This window comes from Bubalus bubalis, chromosome 14 (assembly GCF_019923935.1).
Source record: "Bubalus bubalis isolate 160015118507 breed Murrah chromosome 14, NDDB_SH_1, whole genome shotgun sequence".
NCBI lineage: Eukaryota > Metazoa > Chordata > Mammalia > Artiodactyla > Bovidae > Bubalus > Bubalus bubalis.
In genome coordinates this window covers 17,984,163-18,003,460 of record NC_059170.1, presented here as the reverse complement: position 1 = coordinate 18,003,460, position 19,298 = coordinate 17,984,163, and the positions used below count along the sequence as shown (strand labels likewise).

Genomic DNA, 19,298 nt, shown 5'->3' with positions numbered 1-19,298 from the left:
TGATGACGGTGCCTGGAGCCTAAGGGGAAGGGAAATACTACTTGAATGAACAGAGTCAACAGGGACAGGGACGGCCTGAGGTCACCCAGTGGGTCTGAGGCAGAGGGAGAGCTGGTCCCTGGCCTCTGGACCTTCCATGGGGTTCAGGCCAGGACTGGACACATCCCATCTGCACCCAGCAGGAAGCAGGTGCTGCTGCCTTCCCTAAAGGTGTGAGGTCAGAGCCAAAGGAGCGCCAAGCACTAAGGGGACCCTGCACCGGTCCAGGAAGCCGAACCTCCTCCAGGCCACTGCCCCAACGTAGGCACCCAGCCCCTTCCAGAAGAAAACCACGAAAGCCCTTCTCTTGCCTCCAAATTGAGCCCCAGAAATCCCTGAGGTCAACTTTAGATGGAGCCAGCCCCAAACGAGTTCCAAACGGGTCCAAATGCTCCCCAGACTCAGTCCCAACCATACCATACCCTTGACTCGGACCCCAGATTGTGGGCCCTGAGCAACCCTCAACCCAACCTGACACTGAGCTTGGCTACCCACTCACTGGGACCAATTCCCGGGACTCCCAGAGCACTGGCCATGCATGCAGGACACCAGGGTCCAGGTCTCTCGGCGGAGCCACTGTGGTACCAAAGGCCTTCCTGAAGAAGGCGGGGACGTGGGGTCAGGAACAAACCTCCTTGGTCTCAACCCCCAGTTGTGCCACAAGCCTCCTCCCCCTCCACCCCAGAGAGAAAGAGTCACACCCAGGGGTGGCAGGATGGAGCCAGTGCGGCCTCACCGGTTTCAGAGCTGGTGGGGGGCTGAAGGAACCCAGGTGATGGGAAGAGGGAAGCATTCTGTGTGTCGATGGGCAGGACCAGGAGGAAGCTGCAGAAAGCGCTAAGGAAGAGGGTACTGCAAGGAATGGAGATAATCTGAACAAAAGTCCGGGAACAGGAATGCATGTGGCACAGACGTAGGACCCAAAAGGAAGGCGATTTTCACTCGTTAATTTATTACCATCTCACAGCAGCCTCAGAAAAGCAGCAGCAGGTGTTTTATTTCTTACAGGCAGCATTTAGAGGTAATAGCGAAGGACCCCTAAAGTTGCGATGTCTGGCACAAAACTCAGAAGAGACACACGTGCACACAAAGACCAGTGGACTTAAATGATGAAGACTGAATGTTTCTGTAAGGCCAGAGAAACTGTGAGCAAAGCTAAAACAGAGGACAGATGGGGAGAAAATATTTGTAGCATGACTAATTTTTTTAAGTTAATGACACTATCCTATAAAACGAACTTCAATCATTCAATAAGAAAAAGGGAATTTCCTGGTGGTCCAATGGTTAGGACTCTCAGGCACTTTCACTACCAGGACCAGGGTTCAATCCCTCATCGGGGAACTAAGATCCCTACAAGCCAAAAAAAAAAAAAAAAAGCCATGTCAGTAGGGAAAAAATGGGCAAATAATATGAAAAAAAAAAATCTCAGAAGAAATACAAACACTTAATAAACATGCTTTATTTTATTGGCTGCATCTCAGTTCCCCGACCCATGTCCTCGGCAGTGAAAGCCGAGTCCTGATCACTGGAATGCCAAGGAATTCCCTAAAACTCATTTTTTAATTAAAAAAAAATTTTGTTTTATACCGGACTACAGTTGATGTACAATGTTGTGTTAGTAAAACTCATTTTTTAGAAATGGTGAATTTTTACTGTATTAAGGAATTAATATCTAAAAGAAAAAGTTGTAGAATCTAATAGACAAATAAGAAAAGTGTATAAACAGGAGACTCACAAAAGGGGAATTTCAACCAACAAGAAAAATCTATCAACCTCACTGGTGTTCAGAAAGCAAAAACAAGAGACCACTTCATACTCGTCAGATTGCCAATCAGAGACACAGATAATACCAAACACTGGCAAAGATGGAGAGGAGGGGGAATCCCCATACGCTGGCTGATAGGGGACAGACTGGTCCGCCACGCAGGACAGCATTTGCCAGCATTTGTGAACAAGTGAAGCCCCTCTGGCTCAGAAACTCCACAGCTACAGACATCTCCCAGAGAAACTGGGGGCAAGCCCAGAGGGGCAGGACACCATGTCCACTGCCCCCACACAGATGGCAGCAGGGCCTTGGAGAGACCCCGAGAAGCCCCATACCTGTCACAAGGAGAAGGAGTAAGAAATGTGACAGACGCATGCTGTGGAATACCGTGCAGCATTCCGATGCAATGAATCAATGTTCCTGCATCAACACAGACAGATATTAAAAACGGGTTTGATCCCTGGTTTGGAAAGATTCCACATGCTGAAGGCAACTAAACCCGAGCACAACTACTGAGCCTACGTTCTAGAGCTTTCGAGCATAGAGCCTATGCTCTGCAACAAGAGAAGCCACCACAATGAGAAGCCAGCACACGGCAATGAAGAGTAGCCCCCACTCGGCGCAAGGAGAGAAAGCCTACACGCAGCAACGAAGACCCAGAATGGCCCCAATTTTTTTAATTAAAAAAAAAAATCATATAATTCTTCACATGCCCACCCCCGTTTCATAGATGAGGTCTAGGGGATCCAAGGTCACTGTGGAGAAGAACCAAGACTCGGACTAGAGGTTAAGTTGGTTAACCTATTATTACTGTATTTATTGGCTTATAAGATACAAAAGATGCACCCCAATTTTACATGGAAAGCTTTGGAGAAATAATTTTGAGGTCATAGGTAATATAATGGAATAATTAAGAGAACAAAATTAGGTTGCAATCCTGGTTCTGCCATTTATTAACGGCATGAATTTGAGCATGTTATCTATCCTCTCTAAGGCTCAGTTTCTCTACTATAAAATGGGGATAACAGGGACTTCCTTGGCGGTCTAGTGGCTAAAACTGAGCTCCCAATGCAGCAGGCATGGGTTCCATTCTTGGTGGAGAAACTAAGATCCCACATACCTTGCACCACGGACAAAAAAAAAAAATGAGGATAATTATATGCACCTCATAGAGTCGTTATGAGGATTAAATAAACTTATAGTTATACATAGGACAGTGCCTGGTACATAAAGTGCTACTTTTAAGTTATTGCATAAAATGAATCTTAAAATATCATAAAATGAATCTTAAAAACACCATAAAATGAATCTTAAAATACATGCATTGAATGTGATCTTAAAGTCCTTTTATAGAAAACACCTTTATTACGTAAATATATTTCAGAGGATTCTAGTAGGAATTCATAAGCTCTGGAAAGGACAACAACCGTAAAAGCTAAGGAAAACAGTGACATAAATAACAAGATTTACCAGATTTGCCAGTAAAGGAAACCCCCTTCCATACATACAATGGCGTAAATGAGGACATCAGGGCTGCATCCAAGTGAATAAAAAGCAAGCTACAACGCATTCTACCTGGTACCTGCAGCAAAAACATATATTATCAGCAAAATGTTAGAAAGCCGCAAAACGCATCCTTGCAGCCATGCTGTGTGTTGCTATACTTTCCCACTAGGGGTCGCCCAAGGTCACCCAGAGAGTTCCATTCCCAGCCTCTCTGCTTTCCTCCACTGCCTGCTGCCTCCTCAGGGTTGCTTCTGTTCTAAGATGCACAAGGGACTGGTGGCCCCGGGTCCATGGAGCCCTCAGAAGCTGAAATAAAGAAATTCTTCACCCAGGTACCCAAGAACCACCCTTAGTACCATTTCTGTCCATCTACAATACAGACATATTACAAGGCAGCAGGGAAACTGTAAATGCATTTTTTTTAGGAAGGGGAAGAGGAGACGAAAATCCTATGTGAGCAAATAGGATATTATCCTCATTTTGCAAGTGAGGAAATCGAGACTCAAAAAGGTTAAGCAACCTGTTCAAGGTCACACAGCTAGGGAACTTCAGAACTAGAATTTACATCACACCCAGGCGAGTGAGAGCTCAGTCACTTCGTTATTAATCCCCACCCTCAGATCTGGGAGGCGAACAGGTAAGGAGAGTGTACGATGGAGGGGTCATGAAGCGATGTCTATTTCCTCCCCCAAAGGCCCTCCACGCCGTCCCCCGCTGGTCCAGGAAGGCTGTCGCCTTTCCCCACTGAACCATGACACTTGAGGATGGGGTCTAGGTCTCTTCTTGACTCCCCATCCCGGCAGAATCCCAGAGCTACACAGTGAGTCAGAACCCCTGAGCCCCATGCAGAAACGCTCTTCAGTGCTTCGGTGTGACTTGGCTTCCTTCCTCTCCTGGCCTCCCGTTCCTCACCCAGTGCCTCCTCTCCGTTTTCCAGTCTCCCCTCAAACCCCGTCAGTTCTGCAACCAGAATCCCATGCAAGTCCCCAGACTGGCCCCACTAACTGTCAGCCTGACCTGAAGCCTCTTCCTCTGACCGCAGGACTTCACGTGGACTACTGAGGCATTTCTTTGTTCTCATGTTTTAAGAAATGAAGTGTAACGTATACATGGGGCTTCCCAGGTGGCGCTAGTGGTAAAGAACCCACCTGCCAATGCAGGAGATGTAAGACACAGGTTCGATCCCTGGGTCGGGACAATCCCCTGGAGAAGGGAATGGCAACCCTCTCCAGTATTCCTGCTTGGAGAATCCCATGGACAGGGGGGCCTGGTGAGCTGTAGTCCATAGGGTCGCACAGAGTTGGACACGACTGAAGCGACTTTGCACGTAAGCGCAAAACATATATATAGAAAAATGCATAGACTGAAGCATACAGATCCATGAATCACACTGAGCCTCTTAACCAGCCTTTCTGATTCTCCCCAAACGCGCCTCTCCTCCATCCACAGGGCAGTTTCCAGTTGTATCAATACAAGGGACCATGTCACTGCCCTGGGCAAAACCCTCCAGCGCGTTCCTCCTCTGGAATGTTTCAGGACAGAGACTTACAGACACAACACATAAGCACATCTCATTTTTGAGAAAGAAATACGTCAGATATAAATTCTCCCTTAAGAAAGGAATTCATGGGACTTCCCTGGTGGTCCAGGGGTAAAGAATCCATCTGCCAACGAAGGGGATAGGGACTCTGTATCTGATCCGGCAAGATCCCACATGCTGCAGGGCGGCTAAGCCCGTGCCCCGCAACTACTGAAGCTCACACACCATAAAGCTCGTGCTCTGCAGCGGGAGAAGCCACCGCAATGAGAAGCCAGCCCCTCAAAGAGCAGCCCCGCTCACTGCAACTAGAGAAAGCCTGTGTGCGGCAACGAAGACCCAGTGAAGCCAAAAACAAAGAAATAAAAGGAATCCACTGCCACTAAAGGGAAACTGTGAGCCATGAGGTTGTTGTTTAGTCGCCAAGTCGTGTCCGATTCTTTGCGTCCCCATGAATTGTAGCCCGCTAGGCTTGTCTGTCCACGGGATCTTCCCGGGAAGAATACTGGAGTGGGTTGCCATTGCCTTCTCCAGGGGATCCTCTCAACCCAGGGATCAAACCTGCATCTCCTGCACGGGGAGGTGGGTTCTTTACCACTGAGTACTTGGGCCTTGAAGGATTTTGTTTACCCAGATGCTGAGCTGTAAAAGGTCCCCAGCTGGGATGATGAGAAAGTGAATTTAAAACCCAGTGAAAAAAGAACATAGTTTCACTGTATATCTAAGCTACTGATCAACTCAATTTAATGTATGATTAAATTTAACCATTTATTGTTGTTGCACGTTTCTCTTTACTATTGCTTTGTCTGTGTCCCACAGTTTTTCGTCTTTATTTTTAAATTATTTATTTTTGGCTGCACTAAGTCATCATTGCTTCGTGAGGGCTTTCTCTAGTTGGGGCAAGCAAGGACTACTCTCTAGTTGCTGTGCACAGGCTTAGCTGCTCTGTGGCATGTGGAATCTTCCAGGACCAGGGATCGAACCCATGTCCCCTGCATTGGCAGGCAGATTCTCAATCACTGGACCACCAAGGAAGTCCTGTTTTTGTTTTAAATAAAACTTATCCATTTTAAGTGCAAAAATGAAATTAATTTTGGCAAATGTTTGCTCATTCCCCTTTTTGGCTGAGCCCTCTTAGTTCACGCAACCATTAATCCACTTTTTTATAGATTTCTTTCCTTTTCTAGAATTTTAAATGAATAGGCCATACAATACTGGCTCCTTTCATGTGGCATATATTTGAGATTCCTTTATGTTACTGCATGTCCCTGAAGTTCCTTTTCAATGCTGAGTAGTATTCCACTGTAAGGATCAATGCTGCTGCTACTAAGTCGCTTCAGTTGTGTCCGACTCTGTGTGACCCCATAGACGGCAGCCCACCAGGCTTCCCCATCCCTGGGATTCTCCAGGCAAGAACACTGGAGTGGGTTGCCATTTCCTTCTATAACACAATTTATTTAGTCTTTCACCAGCTGATAAATATTTGGGTTGCTTACAATTTGAGGCTACTATGAATAAGGCTGCGATGAACATTCATGTACAAGCTTGTGTGTGGACACATACTTGGCTCCCTCCCAAAAATGACAGATTGCTCTGTGATGCTTCTTGCTGCTGCTGCTGCTGCTGCTAAGTCGCTTCAGTCGTGTCTGACTCTGTGTGACCCCATAGACGTCAGCCCACCAGGCTCCCCCCCCTTGGAATTCTCCAGGCAAGAACACTGGAGTGGGTTGCCATTTCCTTTTCCAATGCAGGAAAGTGAAAAGTAAAAGTGAAGTTGCTCAGTCGTGTCTCTTAGCAACCCCATGGACTGCAGCCCACCAGGCTCCTCCATCCATGGGACTCTCCAGGCAAGAGTACTGGAGCGGGGTGCCATTGCCTTCTCCTGATGCTTCTTGCTATTCCATGCAAAAAATAGGTACGGGCCACAAAGAGTTGGACACGACTGAGCGACTGATCTGATCTGATCTGATCTTGCTACTGATTTACTACAGTCTTTTCCATATGAAACACAGACACACACAATGATTTGTGAAATACAAATTAGAAAACTGTAAGAAGTCAGGACTTCCTTGGTGATGCAGTGGTTAAGAATCCACCCTGCAATGCAGAAGACACTGGTTCCATCCCTGGCTGGGGACTAAGATTCCACCTGCAGCCGGGCAACTAAATTCAAACGCTGCAACTAGGGAGTCCGTGCGCCACAAGGAAAGATCCCAAGCGATGCAGTGAAGATCCTGGGTGCTACAACTAAGGCCTGAGGCAGCCGAATAAATAAATAAGCAAACAAATAAAAAGAAAACTGTAAGAAGTCATATAATGTAACAAAAGGAAGATTTGTGTGTGTGTTACTTTCCCTATTTGCCAAGCATTATGCAGAGCATGACATGAGCATTTCATTATTTTATCTCTCATAGTAGCCTTTGGAGGAGACAGTGGTGCTATTCCCATTTCCTATATGGGAAGCTGATCCAGGCTTTCACTGCTGAAGGTGAGGGTTCCATCCCTGGTTGGGGAACTAAAATCCTGTAAACGGTACAGCATGGCCAAAAAAAGAAGAAAGATTTCAAATCAGTAACCTAACCTTCTATCTTAAGACACTGGAAAAGAGGGAAAGAGGAGAAAATGGAACCTAAATCAAAGAGGAGAAAAGAAATAAAGGCTAGAGCAGAAATTAATGAAAAAGACTAGAAAAACATTAGAGAAAATTAACAAAACCGAAAGTAGGTTCTTTGAAAAGACTGTAAAATTTGACAAACCCTCAGCTAAGCTGACCAAGACAAAAAAGGAAAAGTCACAAAATTACTAGAATCAGAAAGAGAAGGGTACTTTACTACTGACCTTACAGAAATAAAATCCTGTCTCTTCCAATGACCAAACCGTCATCACAGGCAGGTTACCTGTGCCTCCATTTCCTCTACTCTTCAAGAAGACATCATTTTTCTCAAAGGGTTATAAAAACTAAACGAAAGGATTTGTGCCAAGTACCTGGTCAAGCTCCATGAATCACTGCCACTCCTCTAGTTGATCAGGTCACTCTTTTCCTTTCCATCCACATCAGTCCTTCAGCCCACCTGTTCGGCTGCCTCTACCTTCCAAATATATTCCAGAAGCAAGAGCTTCTCACCTTGTCCACCACAGTAGTTAGTCCAGGTCACCACTCTCTCTCGCTGACAACAGCCCAAGTGTGGCTTACCACTCCTGCCCCTCCCATAGTCTGTTCTCTACACACCACCACAGCCTCATTTTAACACGTAATGATGTGCACATCTCCCTTCTTCTGTTCTCAACCCTCATTGGGTGTGGGGGAAAATACACACTTTGTGCCATGGTCTAGCAGGCCCTGTGAAATCTAGGCTGAGGTACCACTTTCCCCTTTGCCTGCAGGGCTCCAGCCACACTGGTCTTGTTATTCTTCCAACTTGTCCAGCTCATTTCTGTCTCAGGGTCTTTGCTCTGGGTATTTCCTCTGCCCACAACATCCCCCTCTCTACAGATCCAAGCGTGGCTGGAGTTTCCACTTTATTAAAGACTCCACTCATCATCACTTCTCTGTTGGTATCTACAGTAGCTCAACCTCTTACTCTCTGTCTTACTTTCTATTTTTCTTCCTAGTACTTCTCACTCTCTGACATTATTTATTTCCTATCTCCCTTCACTAGAATGTAATCTCCAGGAGGCAGAGGCTTTACTTTACACACTGCTTTTACCTCCAGTGCCTAGATCAGAGCCTGACATGTAGAATGTGCAAATAAAGGTCTGTTGAGGGACTTTCCTGGCAGTCCAGTAGTTAGGACTCCATGCTTCCACTGAAGGGGGTGCAGGTTCGATCCCTAGTCAGGGAACTAAGATCCCAAATGCTCATGGTGTGGCCAAGAAAAAAAAAATGACAATGCCTTTGGAAAATAAAATAAATAACTCAAAGAACTCTTTTTCCATCCCACAAAAACTCTACTACCTTCGAGTTTAAAAAATAAATTAAAAGATCTGCTGAAACAGAAGAAAAAGCTCCGGAATAGGATCCACAGACAAATGGGTGCATTTGTGCAAGACAAAGGCAGCATCTCAACCCAGAGGCAGAAAGGTAGACTAGTCAACACAGGGCGTTGGGATCACTGGGGAGACGTTTGGGAAAAAATTATTTGAAGACGGTGGATTTATCACAGGTATGCCACTAGACTCTCTCTTGGAAACTCGGCTTTCAAAATGAAGAAACCAGGAGTTCCCTGGTGGACCAGTGGTTACAACTCTGCACTTCCACTGCCGAGGGCATGGGTTCAATCCCTGGTCAAGGACTGAGATTCCACAAGCTGTGTGGCGAAAAGAAAAAACAAAAACAACAGCATAACCCTACAAGAAAGAGGAGCATGGGAGAAGGGACCACACAACACAATTGTTGGGGCAGAAAGTAAATGGGCAAGTATTAATGGCAAAACCAAGCAGGCAGTAAGAAAAGGTGAAAATTTAACCTGATTTATACCACAGAATCCCCAAAAATACTCAGAAGTTAGTGGCATCTCTAGAAGGGGGCATAAAGGTGAGGCTGGGAGAGAGGGCTGCTACAGGAGGGAAAATTCGCAGAAGAAGACTTAAAAAGCAGCTTGCTGTGTAGTCGAGCAGTCATGTCTGACCCTTTGTGACCCCATGGACTATAGCCCACGAGGCCCCTCTGTCCACAGCATTCTGCAGGCAAGAATACTGGAGTGGGTTGCCATTTCCTTCTCCAAAGAGCAGCTTAAATATATCAAATAGTAGACTCTTAGATCCCTTCCCTACATTACTCCCTGCCCACCATGGCTGCAACCCAGATCCTAGCAGATCAGAAATTTATTTTTAGGCAGGTCAGAATTATTTTAGAATGTGGAAGAAGGTCCCTGGACAGGTAGCTACTAGACACAGGAGACTGAGAAGATACCAACAAGAGGAATTATACGAAACTTCATTTACTAACTGTTGAAGATGTCCAGATCCTCAGCCTTCTTCCTCTACTCAGCGCTGGGAACACTGCCAGTCAGACACGGAGCTCATAATACTACGTGGTGAGACCCACCCACCCCCCGAGTTCACCCCCTCCCCCAGTTTTCATCCCCCGCTTGACTCCCAGAACTCTCAGCACAACAGGAAAAAAACAAAAATAGACTCATATCAGGACATATAATCAAGAAATTCCAGTTTGCTAGGGATGAGAGGACATTCTAGAAATTTCTAGAGAAGCAAAAGTAGGTCACACGCAAAGTATCAGTATTCAGAATGACTTGGGATTTCCCAACTGCAATACTGAAAGCTGAGAGACGACAGAGTGATGCCTTCAAAACCTGATGAAACTTCTGGGTATACACCCAAAAGGACTGAAAACAGGAACTCAACAGATTTCTGCACACCTATGTCTGTAGCAGCGCTATTCACAATAACCGAAAGGCGGAAACAGCCCAAGCATCCAGGGACGGCTGAATGGATAAGCAAAAACATGGCATATACACATAGCAAAATACCATGCAGCCCTGAAAAACGAAGGCCACTCGGACACACGCTCCAGCATGGATGAGCCAGCCTTGAGGACACTGCGCTAGGTCAAATAAGCCAGACCCAAAAGGACAAAGACTGTATGATTCCACTTTTATGAGGAATCCGAGTAATCAAATTTATGGATACAAAAAGTAAAATGGTGGCTGCCGGGGGCTGGGGAAAACGGAATAGGGAGTTACTATTCAATGGGTGTAGAGTTTCAGTTTGAGAAGATGGAGTCCTGGAAATGGATGGTGGTGATGGCCATACAACAGTGTCAACGTATTTAATACCACGGAACCATACACCTGAAAATGGTTAAAATGGTTAAGTTTTATCTTACATATATTCTTCCACACACAAAAAAAAAAAATCCAAAGAAAACTTATTTCCAACCTAAATTTTTCTCATACACTCATGGGAGTGCAAATTCTGAGTTTATCCTAAAACTGTACTCTGCAAAATGACAGATGTATATAACGTTCCTTACTGCATTTTTGTTTGTGACAGTTAATACTGGAACCAACCCACATGACAATCCACAGCACAGCAGTAAGATAAATATGGTATATCTACACAAAGAAATAAGAGGTAACTGCTGTGGGATTTCCCTAGTGGTCCAGTGGCTAAGACTCTGAGCTCCCAACACAGGAGGCCTGGATTTGATCCCTGGTCAGGAAACTAGATCCCACATGCCACAACAAAGACCCAGTGCAACCAAATAAGTAAATATATATATATGTATATATACATATATATAAAGAGGTAATCGCTGAAAAGAACAAGGGAGCTCTTCGTGTATGAAGAGAGAAAGGCCTCTAAGGTATATACTGTTCAGTGAAAAAGGCAAGGTGATGAACAGATTGCATCAAGTAATCAATCACTTAAAAAGTAATCACTCCCTTCAAAAGTTTTATTTCCGTGTCAAAATCAGAGTAAAAGGCAAGAAATTTCATTTCCAAAGGGCTTTCCAGGTGGTACAGTGGTAAAGAATCCACTTGCCAAGCAGGAGACATGAGTTCGATCCCTAAATCAGGAAGATACCCTGGAGAAGGAAATGACAACCCACTCCAGTATTCTTGCCTGGAGAATCCCACAGACAGCAGAGCCTGGCGGGCTAAGTCCATGGGCTGCAAAGAATTGGACATGACTGAGCATCTAAACTGCAGCAGCAGAGGGGACAGACACTATGCGTCTTCTTAAGGGGTTAAGGCTTAATCTCTAACAATATATTCATCCTAAGGGTTGAAACCACGTAAGGGTTTTGTCAGAACTGAAACTTATGTAATTTGAGGGGCCTTTATTAAGAAAAAAATGTTATATTAAATATATAAAATTGGCACAAATATGACTGTATTCAAAATGAGAAAAAAGATAGTAAACTGCAAATTTTTAAACAACTAACAAATCTCACATCACAAATATCACTATCACAAAAGTAGTCTTTTTTCCTACTTTTGGGGGCACTTTTAAAAGTCTTCTCTTTTTTTTTATAATTTTATTTATTTATTTATTTTTGCCTACCCTGGGTATTCGTTGCTGCTTGGGCTTTTCTTTAGTTGCGGTGCACAGGCTTTCTCATTGTGGTGGCTTCTCTTGCTGCAGAGCACAGGCTCAAGGCGTGTGGGCTTCAGTAGCTGTGGCTTGAGGGCTCTAGGCTCAAGAGCAGTGGTGCGCAGGCTTAGTTGCTCCTCGGCATGTGGGATTTTTCCAGATCAGGGATCGAACCCGTGTCTCCTACACTGGCAGGCGGATTCTCTACCACTAAGCCACCGGGGAAGTCCCTGGAGGCACTTTTCAAAAAAATACATTTATTTACTTATTTGGCTGCGCTGGGATCTAGCTTCATCATGTGGAATCGTCAGTCTTCACTGCTGCATACAGGATCTAAGCTGTAGCATGTGGGATCTAGTTCCCTGACCAGGGATTGAACCCAGGCCCCTTGAATGGGGAGTGCAGAGTCTTAGCCACTGGACCACCAGGGAAGTCCCTGGGGACACTTTCTTTGGCCTTATAATAATAGCTTTGTAATACAACTTTAATAGAGAGAAAATAAAGATGACTCAGTTTTTCTTCTGACGTGTACCCTTATAACTGTGTACACTACATTATTAAGTACATTCTTGGCAGAAGAAAAGTTCCATTTTTAATAAGTGTTGGTTAAAAACTGAGCCCTCTGCTTCCATTTCATGGTCTCCATGATTGGAAGAACTTGCCACAGACCAGCTTCTGACTGGAGGTTTCAAACCCTGTCATATCTTCCTTTACTCAGGCACCTCTGCTGTGGATTCCATAGGACATCTTTAATATGGCGCTACTATTAACGCCTCTGTTCCTGTAACTCTGTGTCATGACAGGCTTCCCTCTACCAGAACAGTTGTCAGTATTTGAACTGTTGGCGGAAGTGACTGCAAATCACATAACTAGATAAACCCAACCTAAATGCATTCTGGGCTTCCCCAGTGGCTCAGTGGGTAAAGACTCTGCCCGCAATGCAGGAGACACAGGAGGCGAGGGTTTGATCTTCGGATTGGGAAGACCTCCTGGAGGAGGTCTTCTTGCCTGGAAAATTCCATGGACAGAAGAGCCTGGTGGGCTACAAGACTGAGTGACTTAAGCACACAAGCATGCAAACGCATTCTAACTAAACCTTTAGGCAGATCCAAAACAATGTCCAGAGCCAACGGAAGGCCACTTAGACACAAGGGGAGCAGTGAGGAGGAAGGCCATGGTGGAATAAGACAGTGGTCTTAGGTGATCGCATGCGTGCTGTCGTGTCCGACTTTTTGTGACCTTATATACTGTAGCCCTTGGGGCTCCTCTGTCTGTGGGATTTCCCAGGGAAGAATACTGGAGTGGGTTGCCATTTCCTCCTCCTGGGAATCTTTCCCACCCAGAAATTGAACCCGCATCTCCTGAGTCTCCTGCCCTGGTAGGCAGATTCTTTACCACTGAGCCACCTGGGAAGCCCCTTACGTGATTACAAGGGCAATTTCTTGATTTGTACATTTTATGGAAACATAAGACCTCTTCAAGGCCTTGGAAGAGACAGAGGCAAGTAAGGGTCCTTCAAGTACAAACATCTGACTTCCCTGGTGGTCTAGTAGTTAAGAATCCACCTACCAATGCACGAGACGTGGGTTCATTCCCTGGCCCGGGAAGAGTCCACATGCCTCGGGGCAACCAATGCCATGGGCCACAACTTCTGAGCCCACGTGCCCTAGAGGAGCCCATGCTCTGCAACAAGAGAAGCCGCCATGAGGAGAAGCCCGAGCACCGAACTAGAGGAGCCCCTGCTCACTGCAGCTACACAAAGTCCATGCGCAGCAGCAAAGACTCAGCACAGGCAAAACAGATTATTTTTAAATGCTGATTAAAAGAACCAAAGATGATTCTTCAGCCATCAAATGAGCAGAGATTAACACAAAACTGCTAACCCTCACGGCTAAGGACAAGGTAAGACAAGCACTCAAACACTACAATTGTTGTTAAGGAGAGCACTTCGTTAACATGCCTTACAAATATGCACTCCAACTCTTCTTCCCATTAATTCCACTTCAGAGAATCTATTTAAGGAAATTTTCAGAATTGCAAAGATATTTACTTCAAAATGTTAACTGCAATTGTTGACAATCAGGAAAAATTTAAATAAGAGGGAGGAGAGAAAAACATCTCTCAGGATGTGTGTATATATTTGCATGTGTCTACATGAACACGGAGAAAGGTGAGGAAGAAAACATACCTGCCATCACTGCTAATGCAGGAAGGTGGGGATAAGGGGGAGGTTACTCATTTTTTCTTTCCGTGCTTTTGCATTGTTCAACTTGCCATAATTAACACAGTGTATTTGCTTTTATAACGTAAAACATACTTTAGGAGGTAAGAAAGTTCCCATGTATAAAAAAGATGAAAGCATGCCAAATAGAATCTGATCCCATCTATCCTATCACCTGAGACCCTAATAAAAAGAATGAAGAAAAATATAATCATTAAGTCTCCCAGTCCCCACAACAGCCAGCTCTGGAGGCTTATTTCTGTAGGACCCAGAGGTTTACAGGTAGGGACTACCAGAAAAATAGAAAGGAAAGGGATTTTCTTCAATCCCGGAATTAAAAGCAGAACACTCGCTAATTAACCTGGCTAGAAGCCAGAGGGCATCAAGAGAAGAGACTGTGGTATTTCTACCCGCAGGTTACTGACTCATCCCTGCCACATGAACATCCCCAAGTTAAGATGCTGTAACTTGGGGACCTTCTGAAATGCAAACTGCACAAGAAGAAAATCAAATAATCAACTGTAACTAGAAAACTACTTAAGAAAGTCATGCAGACATATACAATTTTTAAGTAATATTCCTCACCACTTAATCCTGAAAAGATAACAATTTTAAAGATTTTTAAAATCTTAATCTAGCGTTCTAATCTTTAACCCAGTGTTGCCTGAACTATGGACAAACAGATATTTATATATACAATATGTCGTTTTCAAAAACATTTAAGCCTCAAATGGTAAAATGCCAAAGAAGGAAGAGACCTTTAGGATTACCATGACCTACCCTCTCAGTTTACTCAGACGAAGAGAAAGAAATGGGAACTCGGAGTGTCAAATGCTGCACAGCTGTCAGAAGCAGAACTGAAGACTTCCCTGGTGGCCCAGGGGTTAAGAATCTGCCTGCCAAGGCAGAGGACATGGGTTCGACCCCTGGTCTGGGAAAATCCCACATGCTGTGTGGCAACTAAGCCCGTGCGCTGTAACTACTGAGCCTGAGCTCCGAAACAAGAGAAGCCACTGCAGTGAGAAGCCCAGGCACCACGATAGAGAAAACCCACACGTGGCAACGAAGACCCCGAGCAGCCAAAAATAAATAAATCACTAAAAAAAAAGGCAGAGCTAAGACATCTTGATAATGGTATCTGCTCTTCTACAAATGCTGGATGCTATTCACAAAAGGATTTTTACACAGCCTTTATTTTCTCTGACCCCCACCAAAGCCAGATGTTTCCACAGATGAGAAAACTGAGGTTCAGTGGCTTTGGATAACTTGCCTCTATCACCAGGCTGCTGCTGCTGCTGCTGCTAAGTCACTTCAGTCGTGTCTGACTCTCTGCGACCCCATAGACAGCAGCCCACCAGGCTCCCCTGTCCCTGGGATTCTCCAGGCAAGAACACTGGAATGGGTTGCCATTTCCATCACCAGGCTAGTTGTCTCCAAACCCCAATTTCCATATCATTTCCACTACTGGGGGCTGCAGCCCAAACCCTTCACGACAACCTAGGGGGTGGGTTCGCCAGCTTGAAGCACACCCTGTCAAAGCACTGGATGCTCAAAAATTAGATGAATGCGGCGACTTCCCTGGCGGTCCATCCACCTTCCTGTGCAGGAGATGCTGGTTTGATCTGTGGTGGAGGAACTGAGATTCCATGTGCCTCAAGGCAGCTAAGCCCATGCTTGCGTGTGTGCTAAGCCGCTTCAGTCATGTCCGACCCTTGGCAACCTTCCAGGCTCCTCTGTCCAAGGGATTCTCCAGGCAAAAATACTGGAGTGGTTGCCATGCTCTTCTCCAGGGAATCTTCCCGACCCAGGGGTTGAATCCGAGTCTCTTACATTTCCTGCACTGACTGACCGACTGCATGACTGAGCGGCTGAATGTGCACTGGCAGACGGGTTTTTTTTTTTTTTTTTTTTAACCATTGGCACCACCTGGGAAGCCCGTGCACAGCGACTACTGAGCCAGAGATCTGGAGCCCACGTACGATGATTAGAGAAGCCGATGAGCTGCAACTAAGACCCAATGCAGCCAAAAAGTAAAAAAATACTTTTTGAAAAATTAGATAAGTGAATACCCAACAACTAGGAGAAAGCTAATACAAAGCAAATTGTATTGTAACTGCTCAACAAAACACTTCAAGGCTTTTAAAGTAAGATGTTGATAAACTGAAATTCACAGGAGCTAAAAATGCAGAACCTCAGAGAAGAGAGCCACATATCTCCTAGACCTGAGACAGGTGGCCATCTGTTTGGTCTCAATTACCCAGATGTGCCTCACCTGATCACCCTGCCTCCCATCTCTTCCCACCTCTCCTCAGCCACTGTCTCGGAAACCTTTAGGAGCTCCCTACTTACTCACACTGCCAAATCCAAATTCTTCACCTCGGCCTTCAAGGCTCTTCAAGCTGATCCAATACAACTGTTTCCTGAGTTACTTACTGACCCTGGCCTGTGCTGGATGCTTCCCCTTTCACCCCCGGAGCCCCATCTCCTTTGTGCCACTGGCTGTAACTTTGGCTCATGTTGGCTTCTGGTGAATATTGGTCCCTTTTCCCATTTCCATCGGTAGCTCTGACGGTAAAGAATTTGCCTGCACTGCAGGAGACCTGGGTTCGATCCCTGGGTTGGGAAGATCCCTTGGAGAAGGAAATGGCAACTCTTTCCAGTACTTTTGCCAGGAGAATTCTATGGACAGAGGCTACAGTCCATGGGATCGCAAACAGTCAGACACGACTGAGCAACTAACACTAACAGGTGAGAAAGGTACTGGCTGGCTTTTTTGCTGTTTTCATTTTTGGGGCCTCGGCCCGCAGCATGTTGGATCTTAGTTCCCCAACCAGGGATCAAACCGGTGCAACCTGAATTGAAAGCATGGAAGTCTTAACCACCAGATCATCAGGGAAGTTCCTTTTTTATTCCTTTTTTTTCTTTAAGAGAAATATATTTGCATGACATTCATTTGAACCTATGCAACAATCAAGTTCACTAGAAACAGGAACAATCAAGAAAGACCCCCATCCCAACGAGCCTCTGATTTGGGTTTTCAGGTGCAGAGGCTGGCCTGCCTTCTGCAACTGGTCCAGTCCCTTTTCTAGCCTGAGGGCCCTTGAGTTCCTGGGACTCTTCCTAAAATGGCCTCCTGGGGGCCACCAGGTTAGCCTGGGCTCTCAGGCCCCGCCCACCTCTCTTTCCTCTACAAGCTCCACCCCAGACCTGTCCCAGGAGTCAGGACCCCAGGTTCATCACCACACTAGTCCTTCCCACTCAAGGACACAGCTTTTCCGTACGTGAAAAAAGGCAGCAGGGCAGGGCGAAAACTGGATGAGAGAAAAATGACACAATAACCTCCCAGCTGGAAAAAGCTTTCCCACGAAAGTTCTCAGCAAGTATACCCAACCCCCCCTTCGTGCTAGGACACCACAAAGCGACATAGTAAATAAACCTAGGCCGTCCCCTAGGTAGCACTCAGACTTACTCCAGTACAACATACCGCTGTGCAGAGGTCCCAGAGTGACAGTAAGCAATCGGCTCCCAGTGAGAGGCAGAGAGTTGTTTCACATTTTCCACCAAAGTAAATAGTGCTGCAAAGAACAATCTTGTGTAAGCATTCATGGTTGCAGAAATGGTTCTGCAACCATTTCTCAAGACATTCCTAGAAGTACATATCCTGGCTTAAAGGATGCACATAAATTCTGGCACTTACCAGTTGAGAAACGTTGTTCGGTAATTCTCAAACTCTAGGAGTACTTAGGCTTTACCTGGGGAATTTGTTTACAATGCACCATCTTGATATACTACCAGCAGCCCCGTACCGCCTGACTCCCCCTCCCCCTCCAGGAAGTCTGGGGAGGGGCTCCTGAAGCTGCTTTGTTATCGGTTTCCAGGTGGCTGTGCTGCGGGCTAAAAGGAGGAAGGAGCTGCTCCCTTCCCTTCGTCCTGATGGACGGATACCTGCTGTAGCACAGGAGCTGGGAAATACCGGCCTAGGGGGCTGCCGCTGGCTGATACACACGGCCATCCCATGCACTTGGCACAATGCCTGTCACCAAGTGCTGGAAACAGTCACATGCCAGGCTCACCTGGCTGCAGTGCTTCCCCTTCCAGGTCCCCCTCACCTAGGCCCTCATCCCCTCTGTGATCCTAGTGACCAGGGCCTTGAGGTTTTTACCTTTCTTACCTGAGAATTCATGTAAACCTCCCTTTCTCTCTCAGAAGGCTGTGGACAGAGCACCCCAATAAATTGGGGCCTCTAGTCAGGCCCTGGTTTCCCCATCTGAAATGGAAGCACTGGGCGGCAGGACTGGCACCCTGGCAATCGCAGCAAGGAGAGCACTGTGGCTGACTGGGTTCTAAGCATTTGCAGGTTGGTCCGGCTTTAATGAGGAACCCAGGTGCACCTTAACAATCATTTAGTCAGCATTCTGATGGGCTTAGGGCCTGGGGAGCAAACTAGATCTTTATTCTGAGTTCTCCATAGTTAAAGTGCAGTTAAGACCAAAAGCCGTTTCAAACCTGCTGATTTCCAAGCTCAAGGGTCTTAGATCATCTGGGACCAGATGAGGAACCAGAGGCCCAGCAAAGGCCTTGCCCATTTTTAGGCTGACTCTGTGCTAGACTCTGTGCTAGGCTCTGCGGGGCACAAAGTCTCCCCGAAAGGCCAGCAGCTTGGTCAACAGATTATTTCACAGTATATGGAACAGAGAGCAAAGAGCAGGGAAGAGAGTGGGTAGGGCTGGGGAGACCAAGGGACACTGGAGTTGGGTGTCCTGGGCAGAGTAAAAAGATACCAGCCAGGAGCACTGAGAGCTCTCAGGTGGTCTGCCTCCTTCAAGGGCTGGTCTCAATCAGATAAGGGCTTGGCCTGCGCTATTGGACACACCTGGGCTGAATGACACTGGTTGACCCTGTAACAAGCAATCGCCAAGAACCGCTCACGGGCAAACCAAGGACTGACATATAAGCCCCTACCGCAAGAGCCGAGGGTGACACACACGCAGCGCCTCGCTTAACGTCACTGCCTTACAAACACTCCTTAAACACTGGCTGTTTTTCCCTTTGGCTGCCCCTTGTGTGATGAACTCTAGGGCTACGTGCTTTGCGGTTGTGTTTGAGGGGTGACCTCTACCCGACTCTATGAGACCTTGAGGACAGGACCAGCGTCACATTCAGACCTAAGTCCT

The 19,298-nt window shown here is 46.1% G+C and overlaps 2 long non-coding RNA genes across 4 annotated transcripts in view; both read right to left on the bottom strand.

Annotated features, from left to right (window-relative positions):
- The window catches only part of LOC102390935, a 44,096-nt gene extending 24,801 nt beyond the window's left edge, over window positions 1-19,295 (bottom strand). For all 3 annotated transcript variants that reach the window (XR_006544402.2, XR_006544404.2, XR_006544403.2), the window contains exons 1-2: window positions 18,296-19,295; window positions 17,609-17,699 (exon numbers count right to left, since the gene is read on the bottom strand). This is a non-coding gene — a long non-coding RNA (uncharacterized LOC102390935). The remainder of the gene's footprint in view (window positions 1-17,608; window positions 17,700-18,295) is intronic.
- On the bottom strand, window positions 3,147-4,519 carry LOC123329172. Its single transcript, XR_006544405.2, has 2 exons — window positions 4,459-4,519; window positions 3,147-3,386 (listed from the first exon to the last, which is right to left on the bottom strand). It is a non-coding gene; the product is annotated as an uncharacterized LOC123329172 (long non-coding RNA).
- Window positions 19,296-19,298: the final 3 nt, after the last annotated feature.